At 47.0% G+C, this 20,772-nt stretch overlaps 1 protein-coding gene across 5 annotated transcripts in view; it reads right to left on the bottom strand.

The window, feature by feature from the left end:
* Positions 1–19,769, bottom strand: part of Mgat1 (alpha-1,3-mannosyl-glycoprotein 2-beta-N-acetylglucosaminyltransferase) — a 29,471-nt gene extending 9,702 nt beyond the window's left edge. The window contains exons 1-3 of one of the 5 annotated variants that reach the window (XM_045152503.1): positions 19,513–19,769; positions 8,445–8,523; positions 7,861–8,280 (exon numbers count right to left, since the gene is read on the bottom strand). The gene's annotated coding sequence lies outside the window, so the exon portion shown is untranslated. Of the gene's footprint in view, positions 1–2,056; positions 2,148–7,860; positions 8,281–8,444; positions 8,524–8,700; positions 8,861–9,097; positions 9,201–19,512 lie in introns of those variants that run through there. The other 4 variants (XM_045152502.1, XM_045152501.1, XM_045152504.1 and 1 more) reach the window with 4 other exon arrangements.
* Positions 19,770–20,772: the final 1,003 nt, after the last annotated feature.

The following is a 20,772-nucleotide window of genomic DNA, read 5'->3' on the forward strand; positions in this document are numbered from 1 at the left end:
TGGGTTCCAAAGGGAAATGTTCCAAGAAAGACAAGACAATTGTTGAATCCTTTCCCCGATTCAGTTTTGGATTACTTCTGCCTCACTCATTGGTGCCAAGGGAATCACCAGTCCCTATCAGATTGAGGAGATGGAGAACCACAAATCCCAGAGGAAGCCAAAGTCAAATTTTAATAACCTGTGAAATGGGATATTTATGATTAAGGTATTTTCTTCCTTTTGAAAAGAGAACATTTGTCCATCCGAACCTGAGAATATTATTGCTTATAAGATATGCCTATAACGTACAGACTAAAAGCTAGTTTTGAGTTTTTCTATTTTTCAGGATGCCCTTGAGAAATCAACTAGCCAATTCATACCACCAAGTACGTACAAAGGCAACTACAACATGGCGGGAGAGAGAAACCAGGTCTTTTCAGTATATGGGATCAAGTCAAACTTGCTTCTGGGCAAGTTCTGCCAGTCCCGATGAGGCTTACTCATTTTCTTCATTTGAAGGGCTGCCTAAGAACAGATTCCTTTCTAATAACTTTTGAAACAGGACCTTACTATGTATCTTAGGCTAGCCTACAATTAGTGAGCTCCTGCCTCAGCCTCCTAAGTGCTGGCATTACATGCATGTGCTATCACACCCAGCTTCTTCTAACACTTGTGATACTATGTCTGCCTCTTCTCTGGCAAGTGTTTCTTAAACAAGTAAGCAGAAGAGTCAACTTCCAACCAAGGGCAGTAACTTTAAGTCATATCTAGCTTTGAAATTAAATACAGAAATGAATGTTGAGGGACTTTCCATCCCATGTCTCCTTGCCCAGCATGTTAAAAAGCACAGCTTAAAAGATCCAGAGCACACAGGCCACATCACAGATAATGGAGAGCTAAGTGAATTGTTTTCTTGTTCATTGTTACACTCTTGTATCATGTACCAGGCTCCATAATTTCAGATAAAGAAATGAAAGGGAGTCAGAGAAGATACACTAAATAATTCAAGGCCTTAGAGAGACTAAGACCTAGGGAAAAAAAGATACAGGTTACACATCCTGAGGAGGAGAAACACCGTGCAGTGCAGCCTAGCACATGTAGGCCTAGGATCCCAGCAGTCTAACAACAGCAAGCCAGGTGAGCTCTTGGACCAGTTAATTTATACATAATGCTTTAGTTCCTTGTCTATAGAAAAATAAGGCTGATCTGTTTCATCTACAAGTACCTTGATGTCCTGCTGATGAGCATGACAATGCTCCAAATAGAAAATAAGTTTAACCTGTTGGATATGACATTGAGGTCAGGTATGCTGAAGTGCTTTCTAACGGAGAATGAAAAACAAGACTCCAGGTGGACTCAATGGTCTCTGTGCTGGGGAGGATCGAGCAATGGTGATTGCAGATGTAGACCAGGGAAGGGCAGAGACCCTTCGGTCTGGACAGTATTAAAAATAACACAACAAAGCTGGACAACATCTCAGCCAATGATGTTCTAAAGCAAACACGGAAGACACTGCGGCAGCAAAAGGTTACCAAAGTGAGACCTCACCCTTAGAGCGCTCCATGGAGACACAGCAGGCTGGGCCAGGGTCCCTCTGCTCGAGTTTGTAAGATGGGGCCTGCACCAGGGTCGCCTACTCCACACACATTAGCAAACAGGTAGGGGGAAAGTTTCTTGCAAATTTACATATTCCAGCACTGAGTCAGTTTTCCCTTAAGGCTGCGGAACGACCACCCCCATGAACTTAAGAGACAAGACGGAGGTAAGGCTTGGCGGGGGCCGCTTCCCATTCAAGTTCCCCAGGCCGGAGCCCGTCCGCGACCCCACCTCCGGCCTGCCCCGCACCCACCGGCGCCCTGGGGCCGAGTTGCACAACAGCCTCCCTCGCTCCGGCAGCTGGAGGCCCGAGACTCCAAAGCCCGCGCATGTTCCCACGTCCCCGGCGGCGCCGGGCGGCTCGGGACAAGCTTCCCGCGGGTCTGGGCAGCGGCCGCGGGGGCGGCGCGCTCCTCCCTCCCTCCCTTCTTCCCTCCGGCTCCCCGCGGACGGCCCGGGACGCGGCCCGCCGCCGGCTCACCCGATCCTCGCAGCTTCCCGGCGCGCGGGGCGCGAGCCCGGGGCCCGGCGAGTGGCAGCGCTCGGGCGGCTGACGTCCCTCCCGCTCGCTCGCTGGCCCTTCCTGCGGAGCGCCGGCCCCGCGGCCAGGCGGGCAACGTGGCCCTTCCCCGGGGAGGCGGGCGCGCCCTCCCCGCCCCGCCCTCCCCGCGCTCGCCCTCCCCGCCCACGTCGGAGCCTCCGAAGCCCACGCCACAATCAGCTGTTTGTTTTGAACCCGCCGCTCCTCTCCCCTCCCGGAGTCTAGAACTTCGGCGGAGTTTGGGGAACAAGGTGGCGCTTAAAGACTTCCGCCGCCAGGTAGCGCCTCAACCAAACCCAAAGCCACCACCTCTACCCGAGCCGGAGGTGGCGGAGTCCAGCGGAGAAACGGAAGGGCCACCAGGCACCGATGCCAGGATGAACCACAGTGTCAAAGGGGAAGCCCGGGAGGAAGCACCTGCCGCCCAAGGCGGAGAGGAACCAACTGTTTCGATTCTTCTTTTCCCTTGGGGGTGGGGAATGAGTTTTTATTGAAAACCCAGCCCGGCTGCCCACACCTGACAGGAGGGAAGGAATCAGTTACCGGGGTGGGGGTACCCTGGGAGAGAAGAGAGGGCACTGGAACAGCCTGGCCCTCCGTAAAGGACGACGCAGAGATCTGAGCCACAGCAAGCTAAAGTGGGGGAGGGGCACGAAGACCAGGCCCTGCGGGACCCGCCTGGGGTCTCAGCAATGGCTCCACACAGCACACAGAGAACGCTTGAAGCCTAAGCCCTGCATTCCACGGCACAAGCCATTGGATGAGCCATTTTGGAATTCACAGGTGTGGGTGTCGGGGAGTCCCTGCCTTCCACTCAACCTTTGCATCATTCGGTCCTGCTCTCGTTCTCTGGCGCCTAACCTGCTCATCACCCTCCATCTCACACCCAGAGGGTGCAGAGATGAAAACTAGCGGCTCCTCAATAGGTGACTTTCAAGGTACTCCAGCAGCTAGACGGGGATCTAGTCTACTGACATCAGACCTCCCTTATCTACATGTTTCCTCAAGGTGTCCCAAGAATCCTCAAGGTGTACCAAGCTCTTGGGAGTATGTTTACTGAATGATTTCACTTGTTTTTCCATCGCACCAGGAATTACTCGGGTGAGGCAAGTCTTTAAAAGCTCCTATATACAGGTGAGGAGCTAAAACATCGTTGTAAAGGGTCACCAGGATTCACGTTCTCCATAAGCCAGATCCCTTGGCATCTGTGAGTCCTCCCAGCAGCCTGCAGGGTATACCATCATTCCTATTCTAGAGAGGAGTCAGAGTCTTGGGAAATGAAGTTTCACATTGAGGTGATTTTGCCTCCAACCTAGGCCCTCATTCCCTCCTCCCCATTCATCCTTGAACGGGGCAGCAGCTGGAACCCTTCCCTGAAGTGTAGGAAAACGGAGCTGACACAGCAGCGTGGGGACCGTGTGCATACTGTGGTATGTAAATGCCTACCATGCTCATGGGCCAGGCTAAGACCAGTGTCTCCACACCTCTGTCCTCTCTTTACTCCCTATGAAAGGAGTTGAGGGCCTTACTGCCCACTTCATTCACACTCGCTGCTCAGGTATGAAGGAAAATGATAAAGTTCCCTAGAAGTGTAAAAAGTTGGGGAACTTGGGGCTGGGGACGTGGCTCAGCTTGGTAGAGCACTTGCCTAGCATGGAGGAAACCCCCTGGGTTTGATCTCCAGCAGTTGAGTGTGGTGGCACACACCTGTAACTTCAGCAGTAGGAGGTAAAGGCAGAAGATTCAGAAGTTCAAGGTCACCCTCCAATACCAGGCCAGCCTGGGATACCCTGTCTCAAAAAAAAAAAAAAAAAAAAAAATGGGGGGCTGGAGACATGGATTACCCTGCCAAGCCAAAGGACACAGGTTTCATTCCCCAAGACTCACGTAAGCCATGCACAAGGTGCCGCATGCATCTGGAGGCCCTGGTGTACCCGTTCTCTCCCTCCCTCTCTCAAAACACATAAATAAAATATTTCTTAAAAAATTGGGAAACTGGTTTGTAACTACAAGATATAAGTAACTAAAACCACCATCTTGGAGAACAGACACACACAATAAATGCTCAAAGTTGGGGGAGACTGACCAGCCCATGTCAGGTCAGAGCCTACATCCTCCATCTACAGCAGCTGGATGGAGAACAGGTTAGTAGGCCTAGCATCATGACTCACTGCCACCATCTTCACAGTCCTGTTTAAGTCTCAAGCCTCACAGAAAGATCTAGCATCATAACTCAGTGCCACCATCTTCACAGTCCTGTTTAAGTCTCAAGCCTCACAGAAAGACCTATAAGTAGAAATTTCCCAAATACAAGAGGACTATCCCAAGAATGAAGGGCTTCGCAGAGAAAACAGTTGGTCTAACAGGCAAGAAGCCAGAAGATGAGTGACCAAACTGACCTGGGCAGACCTTGGATTCTACAGAGGTTTTGTGGCTAGAGATGATCAAGGAAGGACAAAAATGTGAGCCAGGTGTCTAGATTCTGGGGATAAGCTTGGGATATGATTATATGCACATGGAAGAAATAATCTACTCACAGAATAAGTGAGACTTGGTAAGCTCTCCTGCCTATCCTACCACCAATAAAGAACTAGAAAAGTAAAAAATTATTCCAGGAAATCCCCCTCCCATAAACCATGCCAAGTACTCTGCAGTTAGGAAAGAATTTATGCACTGAATCTAAGAAATCTTGGCTTGAAACCACTGGAAGTAAAACCAAAGTTTTAACCAGTGTTTCTGTTTCCTTTTTTGCTTCTCTCTCATTTCTATCCCCAGCCCCACCCCACGGAGAAACAAACTCAGCAAGGGAAGATTAACACAATATAGTCTTAGTCATGTCTCCAAAATCTTTCATTAGATTTCAAAATCTAAATTCCTTCTGGAAGAAGGAAAAGTATAAATAGATTCAGCTAAAACATTCGCACATGTGTAGTGAAGACTATCACTAGTCCTGGCCTGACAATGAGTGTGATGACCTAGCAATCCAGTGTGAGAAGGCTTGAGAGAAATGCCTGAAGAGTCAGGAAGAAGACAGGACTGCTGCTCTGACAGGGGAACATAATTCTGGCTCAAACCTAAGGAAGGAAAAAATACCTTGGGGGTAGGGTGCTGTTAGAGCAGAGTTTCTCTCACTGCAGGTTTGCAGCGGAACCCAGGTAGCCCTTGTCAGGTCAGATGCTATAAAGCCACTCAGCACTACTCATATAATGCCAGCTTATGCCACTCCCTTTATACAGCTCTTCCTGCTTAGAACTTTGATATCTTCCACTCAAACTGTTCTTACTCTTCCCCAAAGTGGTGAAGGAAAACTGTAACTGACTGTACACTGCTCATAAGTACTACACGAATACTACAAAACTCCTTTGTTCTTTGGGTGCTTAGAAACACTCACAAAGGGCTGCCAGGTCAGGGTGAAGAGCCCCTTCTCACACAGCATGGATGGACCTCAGAGATCAGGAGGTATGTTGAGATCACCACCTGAGGTGCCACTGAAACCCCTGTCCATAAGCAAAGACTGTCACCAAGAATAAGCTCAAGTGGAGAGGGGAGGTAAATATCATGGTTTATTGTCTTTTTTTCAAAAAGAACATGCTAGAGTGGATCTGGGGAAGGTGATATACCCCCTGAGAGCCATACTTTGATCTGGCCTCAGAGAAGCTGCTCTGAACCTCAGGCAAAGAAAGAAAGAACATCTCAAGGCCAGAGGGCCCATTCAGGCCCTGAGTGCAACTGCTCAGCCTTTAGGCCACCAAAGGGAAGAGGCAGGGGCTCCTATGGCAAGGACAAAAAGAAGTGGAAAAAGGGCTGGAGAGATGGCTTAGCGGTTTAGCGCTTGCCTGTGAAGCCTAAGGACCTGGTTCGAGGCTCGGTTCCCCAGGTCCCACGTTAGCCAGATGCACAAGGGGGCGCACGCGTCTGGAGTTCGTTTGCAGAGGCTGGAAGCCCTGGCGCGCCCATTCTCTCTCTCTCCCTCTATCTGTCTTTCTCTCTGTGTCTGTCGCTCTCAAATAAATAAATAAATAAAATTAAATAAAAAAAAAAAAAAGAAGTGGAAAAAAAGAAATTCAACAACGAAAGAAGGTTACAAATACAAGGTTTTCAGTTATTGTGCTAAGTAAACAAGAAGTCCTGCTGTATAAAACTCTGCTGGTAAGAAGCACAAAAATGCTAAAAAGACAGGCTTCAGGACCCCAGCACTGCCTACAATATTCTGTTTCTCAAAGTCCCCAGCACTGTGTACCATTTCCTTTCTACTGTCCGTTGTACTAAAGCAGGCATCTTGAGTGCCTGGCTAACTCAGTCAGTAGAGCATGAGACTCAATGTAGGTTACCTTGGCATCAGGTAAGCTGAGTGTCAAGGAAACTTTCAAGAAAGAAGCAGACAGGTGAGAAGACCACTATGAACAGGCTTACTCAAGTATGAACACAGCCTGCAGAAAAATAAAAGCCTAAGAGACATCAGATTGAAAAAACAAAACTGTCATCTTCAAGACTAGGATATGACAGAGAAAGGAAAGGCCCAGTACTTTATCCAAGAAATGGGAGTTCTCCTATCCACACGATAGGACTTAAGACAAACTTCCCTCCACCTCAATCTTCTTTATTCTGCTACCTTAAAAACAGGCACATTGCGGGCTGCAGTGGCATAGCAGTTAAGGTGCTTTCCTGTGAAGCCTAAGGACCCAAGTTTAATTCCCGAGGATCTATGTAAGCCAGATGCACAAGGTGGCACATGCGTCTGGAGTTACTTTGCAGTGGGTGGAGGCCCCAGCAATAATAAATAAATAAACTTAAAAAAAATTTTTTTTAAAGGCACATTGCAAAGTTGAATGAAAAGCAATTAGGACCAATGCAGTGTCAATTTTCACCTTTCCTACAACATGATGATGATCCCTAGGCTATTAATGGCAACAAGATGAGACAAATTCAGGGCAGGCTTTTAATTAAGGATGCCTTCCAAGGCTTTTGCTAGCATGCTAATTCAACTTTGGTTCAGAGCCTTTCTATATGCAAGTAAAAAAGTAATCAAGTAAAGACAGTGTTACTTATATGTATAAGGCCCAGCACACTTTTCAAAATGCAACATTCCATCCATTTGCTCCTAGGACAACCTGTGTGAAGGGTCTTTGTGCAAGTGACAAGGAGAACAGGAGAGAGGTTAATTAACATGTCTGAGGCTGCACACCAACTACGGCAGTCCAGGCTGGCACACTAGTCCTATGGATCCACAAATGTGGTGCTTCTCTGTTCTTTCCATGAAGCTTCATAAACTAAGCTTCTTCACAGGGGAAGAAGAGAGACAATTTAGAAGTAATCTAAACTACTTTCAATCCTCCATCCCTCCCCCCCTCCCGCCCCTCCCCGCCACCTCCAGTCCAACCAGTTCCCGAGAACAGTCTGCCTCTGCCTGGGTAATGCATTTCATTCCTAGCCCATGATTTGGAATCCTATGACCTCACTGGTGGAAAGGCCTTTCAGAAGCCTGATTTCTTTTCCTGTTTTCCTTGACTCATTTACTTGAATCTCACAATCCCAACTACTCAATCCTTTGCCAGGCAGCCAAGTAGCCTCAGTATTTCCTTAAGGATATGAACAAGTCTGTCCCCAGAAAAGAGGTGTACCATCAGGACACTGCAGGCTCTGATGGGGCACAGGAGGTGTCCTGACTTCCTGCATGGCCGCATTCCCAGACTTTTCTCAACATTTTCTGCACAGGAACAAGACACGGAGCAAGGAGATCTTACCTTTCTTCTCCCAGTTGCTTCTCTGGAGATCATGAAAGCCCCAGCTAGCACTCCATTTTCAAAACTGAGAATGGGATCCACCAAACAAAGTGCAGCTTCTCTCCCCTTATCCTGGTCCAAAGTCCATGGTTGGGTGGACGCTGAAGAGGAGGAGGAGTCTGGGGGGAAGGGGTGTGTCCAGGCCCCTCCCCCCCCACTGCAGACTTCAGTGTCCCTCCCAGGAGTCTGTTACATCCCTTCATTCAGCTGGTTTATTAAGCTCAGGGGTTAGTGATGGACAGATCCCAGGTACTTCTCCATCCCTTGCTCAGCTGGGAGACATCCACTGTGAGAACCGGTCCATTTGTGTTCTGCTAGGGCTCAGGAGAAGAGACAGGCTTCAAAACTGGCAAGGCCCAGAAGGCTGATTTCTGTGTTAACCTGCGGAACATTCAACCATTATGACACACTCTCTAATCTAGTACTTTACCCTAGTGGGTTCTAAGACCTCCATACTGACTGCATTACTTGCTGTGCTCTATCTTATGCCACACAATCAAAGAACCGACTTCATTCCCACACTGCACCCTCCCCCCAATATTTACCTCATCACTATGCACACAGGAGCCGTACGATTCTCAGTCCAAAGTACCCAAAGGCACTGACGGTATGGGGGACTGTCTCCTAAGAAATAGAGAAAAGTACATCCACCGCTGATTAATCCTATCTCCCAAGCGTCTTAGGATGTTCAGTGTTTTAATCCCCCTAGGTCTCCTCAAGTGCACTAAGTCTTTCCTGACCCAAGTGCTGGCACCTTCCTCTCTCATTCCTCCCTCCTTTCCACTTAACCCCCTCACCTACCCCTCTAGTTTCCATAACTGTGCCCAAGATGTCATTGCCAGTCTCCGTCAAACTCCTTTCGCAGGGCCACTACGGAGGGCACTCTCCCAGAACCCTTGAGGCCTGAGTCCTTCTGGCAGCAGCCCCGGTGTACATGGTCCCGGGTCCCCCAAGCCCCCCTCCACGGCCCCTTCCTCCCCGAGTTCATTCCTAAACACAGACACACACTCGCACCCCTCTTCCTGTAGGGGCGTGGCGTACACAGAACGCCCCCTCCCCTCTAAGAATTTAGCTCCTCCCACCCTTCTGCTCGGAACCCCGCGCTCGGCGTTCCCGCGGCAGAGCCGCGACGCCCAGACCCAGCCCCGCACGCCCCGCGCCGGCCTTCCGCCGCCAGGCCGGCCGGCTCGCTCGTTACCTGGGTCCCGCCCATCCTGCACCGGCTGCAGCCAACGGCCCGCCCCGCATCGAGACCCAGGCCCGGCTCGGGTCCCAGCGGCCGGCACAGGCCCCACCCCCTCGACCCCCCGCGGCCCGGCCGGCCCGCCCCGCCCCGCGCGCGCCTCGGCCCCCTCCCACCATCCACCGCAGCCACTTCCGCCCGCCTCCCGGAAGTGGGCTTCCCCCGCGCCCCGCCCGGTCGGGGCCCCCGCCTTCCCCGCCCATCCTCGCCCCGGGAACCCGGCGAGGTGGGTCTGCGGGGCTGGAGCTCGTTCCCGGGGTCCAGGACGAGGTGGCGCCGAGCCAGGCCGGGCTCGGGACGGCACCGCCCGGGAGGGGGGGGCGGGGCGGAGGCTGCAGCCGACCACGGGCGGCGCGCGTCCGTCGGAGCGGCTCGGCACCAAGAGCGCATGCGCGTCGCCGGGCCCTGGGCCCTGTGGAGAGCGTGGGCTGCGGAAGCGCCGGGCGCGGGCGAGGACGAGGGCGGGCGTGGGGGGCGGAGCTTCCGCCGGCGCGCCCCGCCCCCCCGTGCCGGCCAGACGTCGCCTAGCAACGGCTTGCTCGACCTGGCTTCTGACGCCGGGGGCCAGCCGGCTGCGGACTTGCTGCTGGCTGCCACTGGGGAGAGGCAGTTCGGTCGTGTCCCGTGCCTGTGTGGGGTGTGCCTGTGTCTGAGCCGAGTGCCTTGAGTAGCAGTGCCCCAGGAAAGTTCCGTTTCATTCGTCCCCTTGCTTTGTCCCACTGCATCTCCGAAAAGAGCAAGGGAAAAAAAAAAATAAAAAGCCCATAACCTTCTAAACATGCAGTGTGCTGAGACGACAAGCAGTCACCGAAGACTCACCGGTGAGGACCCCGACTGTGGTTCCCAGAGTGACGGTAGGTAGGACTGAGGTTCTCTGGACAATCGTAGTGGATGACTTAACCTGACCAAACCGACAGTGCTTGGTAACATGGGAATGCCACCATCAAGTGCCACCTGTCTCTTAAAAGAAGTCTCTTTAGAGCACTGGACTTGGAAGTTCTGAAATTGCCTTTTGCTTTTAGCTTCATGAACTTGGAAAAGAACATCTACGGATTTTTGCAGTTCGTATGCCATCCTACTAATGACATGTTCTAGAATCTTACCAGGACGATTGGCAACATCTGGGCTCATCCCCTTTTTTCCATTATGGTTTTGACAATTTCGTACATTTTATATAATGTCTTTTGATCACATTCACCTCCATTACTACTCTTGTCCTCTCACTTAAGTTCTCCCCAATTAGTCCCACTTTTACTTTGATATCTGTTTTTGAGGCTCACTGAATTTAATTAGGGTTGCTTGTGTGTGAGAGCATGGGTGGGGGATATTTACTGGAGCATGGACTACTTATTAGTAGCTTATATCACTGAAGCAATGTCTCCCCTCTCCCCCAGCAGCCATTAACTGCCAATAGCTCCTCAGGAAGGGGTTGGGCCTTATGAGCCCTTCTCACATCCATTAACAAGCCTGCTCCTGTGCAGGTAACCAGAATTGCTATGAATTCATGGTGTAATGGCCGTGCATTGTTCAAAAGACAGGTCTCTCCATTCTGCAGTTCATACTTTTCTTCCACCTACTCTTCGGTGATTTTCCCTGAGCCTTGGAGGGAGTAACATAGACGTTCCACTTAGGGCTGAGCACTTAACATTCAGTAATTCTCAGCACTTTGGCCAATTATGAGTCTCTGCACAAAATGCTACTCTGTGTAAAAAGAAGCTTCTCCAATCAAGGCTGAAAGCATCACTAACCTATGGAAACAAGTATTTAGAAGACTGGACAGCAGGAATCCATTTGGCATAACAGTAATGGGTAACCCCCGTCCTTGGGGCCTCAGACTTTGCCAGCCATGGGCTTTTGACAAGGTCTACAGTACCACATGAATTCCCTCCTGTGAGATGAGCCTGAAATTCAATCAAAAGTGGTTGGCTACCCCATATTGCACCCGTTTTCCCTCCTGTCTTAAAATGAAACCTAGGCTACAGCACATTTTCTAGTCACGTGACTTCTACAGATCCGAAACAGCGATTAACCTGAGCATGGGAAGTATCAGAAATGTAATAGGTGCTGGGCCCAAACTCTTCAAATTAGTGTTTGTATTTGCAAACATATCCTATTAGAAACTTTGTTTTTCGAGTGGTTGGGATATGGCTCAGCAGTTAAAGGTACTTCCTGGTCAGAGTTCATTTACCTTGCCACCCATGTAATCTGATGGGCACAAACACACACACATACACATGTGCAAATAACTAAATGATTTCTTTTTAAATTTATTTATTTATTTGACAGAGAAAGAGGGGGAGAGAGAATGAATGAGCACACCAGGGCCTCCAGCCACTGCAAATGAACTCTAGATGTGTGCGCCCACTTGTGTAGCTAGCTAACATAAGTCCTGGGAAATAGAACCTGAGTCCTTTGGTTTTGCAGGCAAATGCCTTAACCGCTAAGCCATCCCTCCAGCCCCTAAATAATTTCTTTTTTTTTTTTTTTTTTTGAGGTAGGGTCTCACATTAGCCCAGGCTGACCTGGAATTCACTGTGTAGTCTCAGGGTGGCCTCGAACTCACAACAATCCTCCTACCTCTGCCTCCCAAATGCTGGGATTAAAGGTGTGCGCCACCACGCCCAGCCCTAAATATTTTTTTAAGGAAACTTCTTTTTGAGGCAGAGTCTCACTCTATCCCAGGCTGACCTATAACTAACTCTGTAGCCCAGGTTGGCTTCAAACTCAATTTCCTGAGTGGTGGGAATTATAGGCATGAGCCATCACACCTAGCTAGAAACATTCTTTAAAAGAGGACAAGGGGATCTGGGGAACTGGATCAGCAGTTAAAAGCTCTTTTCATAAAGCCTGCCAGCTCAGTCTCAATTCTCCAGCACCCACATAAAATCAGACTCAAAGTGGCACATGTACCTGTGGTCCCTCCTGATGATGAGAGGCCCAGCCAGGAGAATCCAAAGCCTGCTTGGTCAGCCAGTCTGACCTTTATTTGCAGTCTGGTAATGTGTTACAGCACCAAGAGACCCTATCTCAAAAAAAATGGAGCCAGACACCTCAAAATTGTCCGTTGAGGGCTGGAGGGATGGCTTAGCAGTTAAGGCGTTTGTCTGCAAAGCCAAAAGACCCAGACTCGATTCCCTACGTAAGCCAGATGCACAAGGGGGCACAAGCATCTGGAGTTCGTTTGCAGTGGCTGGAGCTCTGGCTCGCCCATTCTCTCTCTCTCTCTTTCTATCAAATAAATAAATTTTTTTAAAAATTGTCCTTTGGTATCCTCATATGTACCATGGTATGCACACCCATGCATACACAATGCAATAAATGCAATGTTTTATCTTATTATTTGCAAGCAGAGAGAGAGATTGAGAATGGGAGCACCAGGGCCTAGTTCCACTGCAAACTCTAAACACAAGCACCATTTTGTGCATCTGGCGTTACATCAGTACTGGAGAATGGAACCCAGGCACTCAGGCTTTGCAAGCCATTTCGCCAGCCCCTCAAGTTTTTTGAAATGTTGCTAAATATAACAAATTCATGAATAAGTTCCTTTTCTCCAATTCAAAACCTGCTTAACTCAGCTGTCTTTCCTGTGTGTTAATATGACAATTCTGTTATAACAAGTCAAGCTTAAAAGAGCCATTCTAGTCTCTCATATCCAGTGTGGTTGGAAATTCTGTTGGCTCTACCTTCAAATTACACCAAGGAATCCAGTGCTTTTGTATCTCCTCAGCTATGATCATCCTTCACCTGTTCAAACAGGTCTGTCTTTCTGCCCCTCCTAGTAGCCAAGTTTCCACATAAGAGCCAGAGCTGTCCTGCCATCTCTCTGCTCAGAGCCACACCAGCACTCCCATTTCACTAGAAGTAAAAAACCAAAGTCCTCATAATGCCCTAACATGCCCACCAGCGCCTGGCCTGCCTGGCCCTAACTTCTCTCGTCCTTGTTTAGTTTCTTTCAGCCATTCCCTGACCCTGCTTGTGGGCCTTCCCTTGACCCACTGTTCTGCTTGTTCCACTCTCTCTGCACAGTCCCCTCATTCTCTCAACTCCAATCTTTTCATATTTCATCTCAATAAGTTCTTTGCTGACCAACCTATTAAAACTGACTTGTAGCTGGGCGTGGTGGTGCACGCCTTTAATCCCAGTACTCAGGAGGCAGAGGTAGGAGGATCATTGTGAGTTTGAGGCCACCCTGTGACTACATAGTGAAGACCAGGTCAGCCTGGACCAGAGTGAGACCCTACTTCAAAAAAAACTGACTTATACTTTTGCCTTAATCCTGTCCCATTTCCCATAGTGCTTAGTTCACCCTTAACATAATTATCACATTACTATTTTTTGTTTGTCTCATCCTACTAGATTTAAGTTCCATGAAGGAAGGCCTGCTTTACCATTTGATGCCCTCTTGTATCCCAGGTGCCTGGAAGTTGGAAGTTGGCCCAAAGAAAACACTTGTGCTATAAATGAGTAAATAAATTTAACTGTCTTCATTATTACACTGTTCCCATCCAGGCCATTTTTATATGCAAATATATAAACATAATTACAAATGTAGCATATGTATTTGTATTATAATTTTAGTCATCATACAATACTCTCTTTGTATCTTCATAATCATAAATACCATTTTTGGGCTAGGTGATGGCTCAGTGGTTAAAGGCTCTTGTTTGCAAACCCTTTTGGTCCAGGTTCAGTTTGCCAACAACCATATAAAACCAGATGCAAAAAGTAATTCAGATGTTTGACATTCATTTGCACTGGCATATCCATCCACATTTGGAAATACATTAAAAATTGTAAGTGCACTTAGACTTAACATGACTATAAAATCAAACTGCACAGACTTGTATATAAAGGGCAGTTAATTATCTTCCTCCATCTGATCCCACACTACTGAAAGTGTTACTTAAGAATTGGGGTTTCTTTTTTCTTAGGTTCTTAGTCTCTTTAATAAAAGAACTTAGAAATGGACTCAGAAGAAAATTTGAAGACGGTTTTATTTGCATATGAAAGAAAAACAATAGAGTGAACAAACTGTAAACCTTGACAGCTGCTAGAAGTAGGGAGATAGATAAATAGGAAAAGAGAAACTCATACTTTCTGAGTTAGGGTCCAGAAAACAGATGGGTTCAGCAGTGGAGGTCAGCAAGCAGCTTCCTGGGGCAGAGGCGGGGATTTTCAGAAAAAACCCAGGTTTTCTGGGGAAGCATGCTTAGGATTTGTGCAAAGATCCGAAGAAACAAAAATGGGAAAATTATGCTGTTTAAGTTAGGACCCAGGAAACCCGGCTAAGCATTGAAAAGCTGTAAGCAGTGGGGTCACTACGGGAGGGGCTTCTGGGGATATAAGTTCATTATCTCGTTAAGGGAATAACCTTTCCTCCCACATCCTTAGCACCTGCCCATGCCCCTTCTCTGTCCCTCGGGCCTATATGTCCACCTGCCTGTTTGGTACCTCAGCTTCATCCCTTCACAGATAATTCTAATTCAAGTGTCCAAACCTAAACTCATAATAATCCTTTTGTTCCCTCTCCCAGCATTTCCATTCTCAGCAAATGGCTCCATCACTCAGCTAGTTTCTGGACCAGAAACCCAGAAGTTTTCCACAATGTTCCCACATCCAGTCAATCACAAGCCCCGCAAAGTTCATCCCTGGTTGCTTATTTAGTTAGTGTGAACATTATACGAGATAGTGTGTGGAAGTGCTTATGCCTGCCTAGCCTATACAGTGAGGGTTCAGAAATGTCTACTGTTCCTGTGGCTAATTGAGAGCATTTCCATGTGGCACCTCTTTGACTTCATCTCATTTGCTCTGTTCTCGTCTTTAAAAATGACTGTACACATTGATTCTGTTGATTACCTTCTGTCTTCCTCATTTTTATGCGTTTCTTTTTGTTTTTTTTTTTAATTTTATTTATTTATTTGAGAGCGACAGACACAGAGAGAAAGACAGATAGAGGGAGAGAGAGAATGGGCGCGCCAGGGCTTCCAGCCTCTGCAAATGAACTCCAGACGTGTGCGCCCCCTTGTGCATCTGGCTAACGTGGGACCTAGGGAACCAAGCCTCGAACCGGGGTCCTTAGGCTTCACAGGCAAGCGCTTAACCGCTAAGCCATCTCTCCAACCCTTTTTTGGTTTTTTTAATGATTTCATTTATGCTTATAGATATTTCTAATGTTTCCAGGGAACTACCAGGCTAATACAATTCAGTCACCTCCTTAAATTCGAAGTAAAACACTAACATTACCCATTGTGTCTCCTGCTAGTTGGTCTTTAGTAGATTACTGGGTTGTACAACCATTACCACTAATTCCAAAACCTTTAGTCACTCAAAAAGAAACATTGTACCAATAAGCATTCACCCAACCCCATTCCTTCCTTCCCTGGCCCCTGGCAACCACCAAATCTAGTTTTTTACCCCCCTGTACATGTGTCTTATCATTTGTTCTGTGCTGTGCATTTTGTATGAAGGGAATCACGTATTATTTGTCTCCTTTTAGCACAGTTTCTGATACCCATGTTATAGCATGAATCAGTATTTTGTTCCTTTTGTGATAGAATAATATTCTGTGGTGTGCAGACCACATTTCACTTATCCACTCATCATCTGATGCGTCAGGCAGAAAGTTAGCTCCAGAAGGAACTGAGCAACAGACCTCCAAAATCAGGACATACAGAACAATGGAGGGTAGTGGGCAGTCCAGCTAGGCCAAGTCAGGACCCTGAAACAGGATGTAAAGATAGTGCTGATGGCTGCAGAAACACAGGACACAGAGAACAATAGTTGGCAGTGGTTAACTGTAGGTCAGCTCAGAACAGCTTCGGGGGTTTCCTCACCAGGGGAACATGCAGAGTCCTGTTCCTGTTTCCCCACCCTGCTAAACCTTTCAAATTTAGGGGTACTTAAACTTCTCTACCTTTTCTTTTATGTTTCTTATGACAAACCGAATTCTGAGTAAAATGGACTTCTGAGAAAGAACGCATCCCTTTCCTGGACATGATCATCCTGGGGAAGGCTCAAGGTTGGGGTGCTAGGCAGAAGAGAGAGCGAAGCCCGTGCCTGCCAGCGCAGGAGCCGTTCCAGCTCTGCCTCTCTCTTGCCTCCTTGCTTATAACCTGCTGGCCTACCGCGCCCCCCCCCCCCGAATTCTCTCCTTCAGGAAGACAAGAACCAACACTGCTGCTGGGGCCAAAACCAGAGGAAACTCAAGACCTACCCATAAAAGATAGTTGTGGGGGGTTTTTTTGTATTCTGTTTCTGTGATGCATCTGTTTTTTTACCAGTTTGCTAGGCCCAGCTGCAGTAAATAAGGTCTAGACCCATAAATGAAATATACTGAATCCCCCAGATCTTTGGAGGAGAAGGTATTTAGGAGAATTTATGAAGACATTTGATATGGGCCTGTGCTGTCTATATTTTGGAAGTTCCTGTTTAAAAAGATCTGTTTCCCTGCAAGCGAGCACGTCATTATCAGACTAGTTCTTCTGTGCTTCAGGAGACAATCCTCCCATGGGCATGTTTTGATATTTTACATTTACTATCCTTGACCACTATGTCCTTTTCCTGTTACCTCCCTCATCATCACCATAGCTGGGGTATAGATAGAGCTGAACACTTCATAGACACCACAAAGAAGCTGAGGACAAAAGAAGCTTTTCCGACCAAGGCTGACAGCGACCCTGTGCTACTGGCATATAGAACCCGGGCATCCAAACACTGGGGAGGCTGGAGTAGGAGGATCACCATGAGTTGGAGACCAGCCTGGGCTGCAGAGTAGGTTTTAGGTCAGCTTGAGCTAGAGAGATCCTGCCAAAAAAAAAAAAAAAAAAAAAGCCAGGCATGGTGGCGCACGCCTTTAATCCCAGCACTGGGGAGGCAGAGGTAGGAGGATCACCGTGAGTTCGAGGCCATCTTGAGACTCCATAGTGAATTCCAGGTCAGCCTGAGCTAGAGTGAGACCCTACCTCGGGAAAAAAAAAAAAGAAGGAAAAAAGAAAAAAGCCGTAACCCTGGTGTGATTTGAACATGCAGCCCTCTGCTTTGTTGTGCCAGGAGGTCCTACTGGGCTGTGGCTCTTATTTCTTAGGAGTTTAATAACATGGTGGGTGAATCCCACCTAAAAGAAAAAGAAGGAGAAGAAGAAGAAGAGGAGGAGGAGAAAGAAGAGGAGGAGGAGGAGGAGGAGGAGGAAGCAGAAGCAGCAGCAGCAGCAGCGTAAAACAGAATAAGAAACAGCAACTTGGAATGGAGGTGGAATGTGGAAGACTCTTGGGAGTTTCACTCTGGTAACAGGAAGAAGGTTACATAAGTAAACTTAGAAGCTGCAGTACTTTCTTGCCTCCTTTCACTATGAAACTTACATTTACTATTTTGGGCCTAGTCTTTATTCTTTGTATTATTATTTCAGGATTTTTTTTTATTTTGGACATTTCTCTTAACTAAATTACAGAGTTCTTAAGGGTAAATTCCCTGTTTACCTTAAACCACTCATATATATTTTTACATTTGCTCAGTTTGATGAATATTTACCTGCAGGCTTAGATCTGTCATCTGATTTCTGTGGGCTCCAGAGGTTTGGTTTCCCTTCATAGAGAGAGGATAATGAAACCCATCCTTTACCCCTGGCAAGGTATTCATGAGGATCAAATGAAACCATGGGTGTGGGAATCCTTTTAAGATTGGAAAGAGCTTATAAATATCTATAGCATTTGGAAGTTCACAGATGGCAATCAGAAGTGCCCAGGGGCTGTGTATTGAGTTCTCAGGGAAAGGATTTTCAATTACCCTTTCCACCTGTGAGTGGAGAGCCCTCTCCCTCAGAAAGCTACTCCTGTTTCTCACCTGGCCTCTTTTCTCAGCATTCCCAAAGTGTCATTACATCATGGAGAAAGCAAATTGGTTTTTGAACATGTTTCTCTAACCATATAAGTTTTGGCTATCCCCAGGTTATTTAAGTCAGAATTTGCATTTAACCCAGGAGCAATTGCTCATTTCTGGGTTGCTCAGACAAACTCCCTTGGGAGTCATCCTGCTGACACCCTGTGAGTCTCCAGTACTAAGCCTGTGTTCTTGTGGGAGAAGGGTGCAGGAGAAAGTGGGGAGGGAGATCAAGGAGCACTGGCAGAAATAGGACTTTTCAGGTGACATGAAAAAAAGGAAGTTCAATCTCAGGAATTAACAAGAGACAAAACAAAGTGCTATTGTAAGGACGTGTTTAAAGGTATTTCAACTTAATTAGTTGTATCTCCTCAGAGAGGGAGTGTGACCAGCAAGGTCTTGAAAGAAACCAGAAAAGAAATGTATCCCTGGTTTGAGGGACATACATCCCTTACTTCAAGTGCTTAAACTCAAGTGGGAATAGTTATGCTTAAATTCTAAACTGAGTCTGGTATGGGAAGCTTGGATCCTGTTCCTAATTTCACATTATCACATACCCATCCAACCCATCCAAATCTTTAACTCCTCTGTCTTTCCCAAATACACTCTGTACTTTGGAGAAAATAATTGCAGCTATTATCCCAAATCCAAGTTATAGCCTTATAATCCTTTATTTTATTTTAGTTTTTTATTTTTTGTTTATTTTTATTTATTTTTTTGGGAGTGACAGACACATACAGAGAAAGAGACACAGAGAGAGAATGGGTGTACCAGGGCCTCCAGCCACTGCAAACGAACTCCAGACACATGAGCCACCTTGTGTATCTGGCTAACGTGGGTCCTGGGGAATCGAGCCTCAAACCGGGGTCCTTAGGCTTCACATGCAAGCACTTAACTTCTAAACCATCTCTCCAGCCCTCCTTTATTTTTTTAATAGCTTCCAAGGTGGAGCATTTTTAATTGTTGAAATTTCTTAAGTGATTGTAATTTTAAGTAATAGTCTTTATTAGGCATAAAGAGAAACACACCTATTGATCTCTGATCTCTTTCTTAGGTGTTTGATATATTCTTTTCTATATTTGATTCTTAGACAGTAGTGTGGCTCATCACATGACCCTTCTCAGGGCCAACATTTAAAAAAATGGAAATTAAAAGTGAAAAGACCACGGACCTAATAACAGTCCAATCCTCCACTGTGCATGCCACCTTGAAGTTAACTTACTGATGAGTAGAAACCCATAAGCATGTGCCACTACTGATCTATTTCTACTAGCTGTTAAAAGAAAGCATCTTTTTAATATGGCTGGCCCTGCTGAACAAATCATTTTATGTCATAGCTGGGTATATCAAGCGTCCTTGCTTGCATTCACCCATACTTTCTGGAGTGTTCAAGAAACAATTGAAACTTGAGCAGAGAATTTGGTAATATATAAAATGGGTCAGAGCTACTCAGCTGCAGCTGGAGAGGAATGTTCCAAGAAAAATAATCGCCTTACCTTGTCTGGGATTCTTCGGTGTCTGGAACGGCACAGGCAGTTCATGCCAGGGAGAAGAGCAGGGATACTGACCTGAGGCACATCAAGGCCTCCAGGCCCATCTCCCTTCCCTCGGCCTTGAGGGCCACCTCCTTCCCACTTCCTGAAGTTACCAAGCTTTATGATCAATTTCAGTTCCACTCTCGAAACCTCACTGCTTGGTTAGTGCTGATTTCCCCTTGTCTTGTGTTGGAATTCATTGCAAGCAGCAAGCCCTAGTTTTCTCCCTTTCTGCATCCCTCAGATCCATGTCACCCCAGAAGGCTCAGGAAGAACGAGCAGCCCCAGGGCGGCGAGAGAGACTGGAGAAGTCACAGAACAGAGTCAGGCTTTAGTGAATCACTATGCAGAAATCCTCACAGGAAAGAGCTGTGGAATCAAAAGTAAGAAAGGGGTAGAAAAAAATGCCGAAAATTTAATGTGTAAATTATGAAACACAGTACTTGATACAGTTGAGGAGGCAGGACTTGTGGCTAAAACATGAGTAAATTTTATTGATTCTAGTAAAAAGAAAATATTCCTAGAGAAGAGATACAGCCAAGAAAATGTTGGAAACCTCATTGTACATCGTCTGAACCAAGAAGGCCAAGTTTGTAAGGTAATGGAAAATAAAAAATAGACATTTCACTAACGAATAAGGAAGTGAAACTGGAGAAGTAAGTCTGCTGAGAAGGAGTGTCCTAAGGCATTGCCTCATACACACACACACACACACACACACACACACTGACTGATGTATTCATAACCCCACAGTGAATACTAATAACCCCTCTGAGGCAAGTCCTCAGTGGAATGGGGGCGGGGTAGCACAACATGAGGGGAATGTGACCAACATGTGATTTTTAAAGTTCATAATAAAAAAAAAAAATTTAAGGCTGAAGGGATGGCTTAGTGTTTAAGGTGCTTGCCTGCAAAGCCAAAGGACCCAGGTTCAATTCTCCAGGACCCACATAAGCCAGATGCACAAGGTGGTGCATGAATCTGGAGTTCATTTGCAGCAGCTGGAGGACCTGGCACACCCATTTTCTCTTTCTCTCTATCAAGTAAATGAATAAATAAATAAATAAAAACTTTAACTTCAGCCAGGCATGGTGGCACACGCCTTTTAATCCCAGCACTGAGGCAGAGGTAGGAGGATCACCATGAGTTTGAAGCCACCCTGAGACTACATAGTGAATTCCAGGTCAGCCTGAGCTAGAGTGAGACCCTACCTCGGAAAAA

Source organism: Jaculus jaculus, chromosome 6 (genome assembly GCF_020740685.1).
Source record: "Jaculus jaculus isolate mJacJac1 chromosome 6, mJacJac1.mat.Y.cur, whole genome shotgun sequence".
NCBI lineage: Eukaryota > Metazoa > Chordata > Mammalia > Rodentia > Dipodidae > Jaculus > Jaculus jaculus.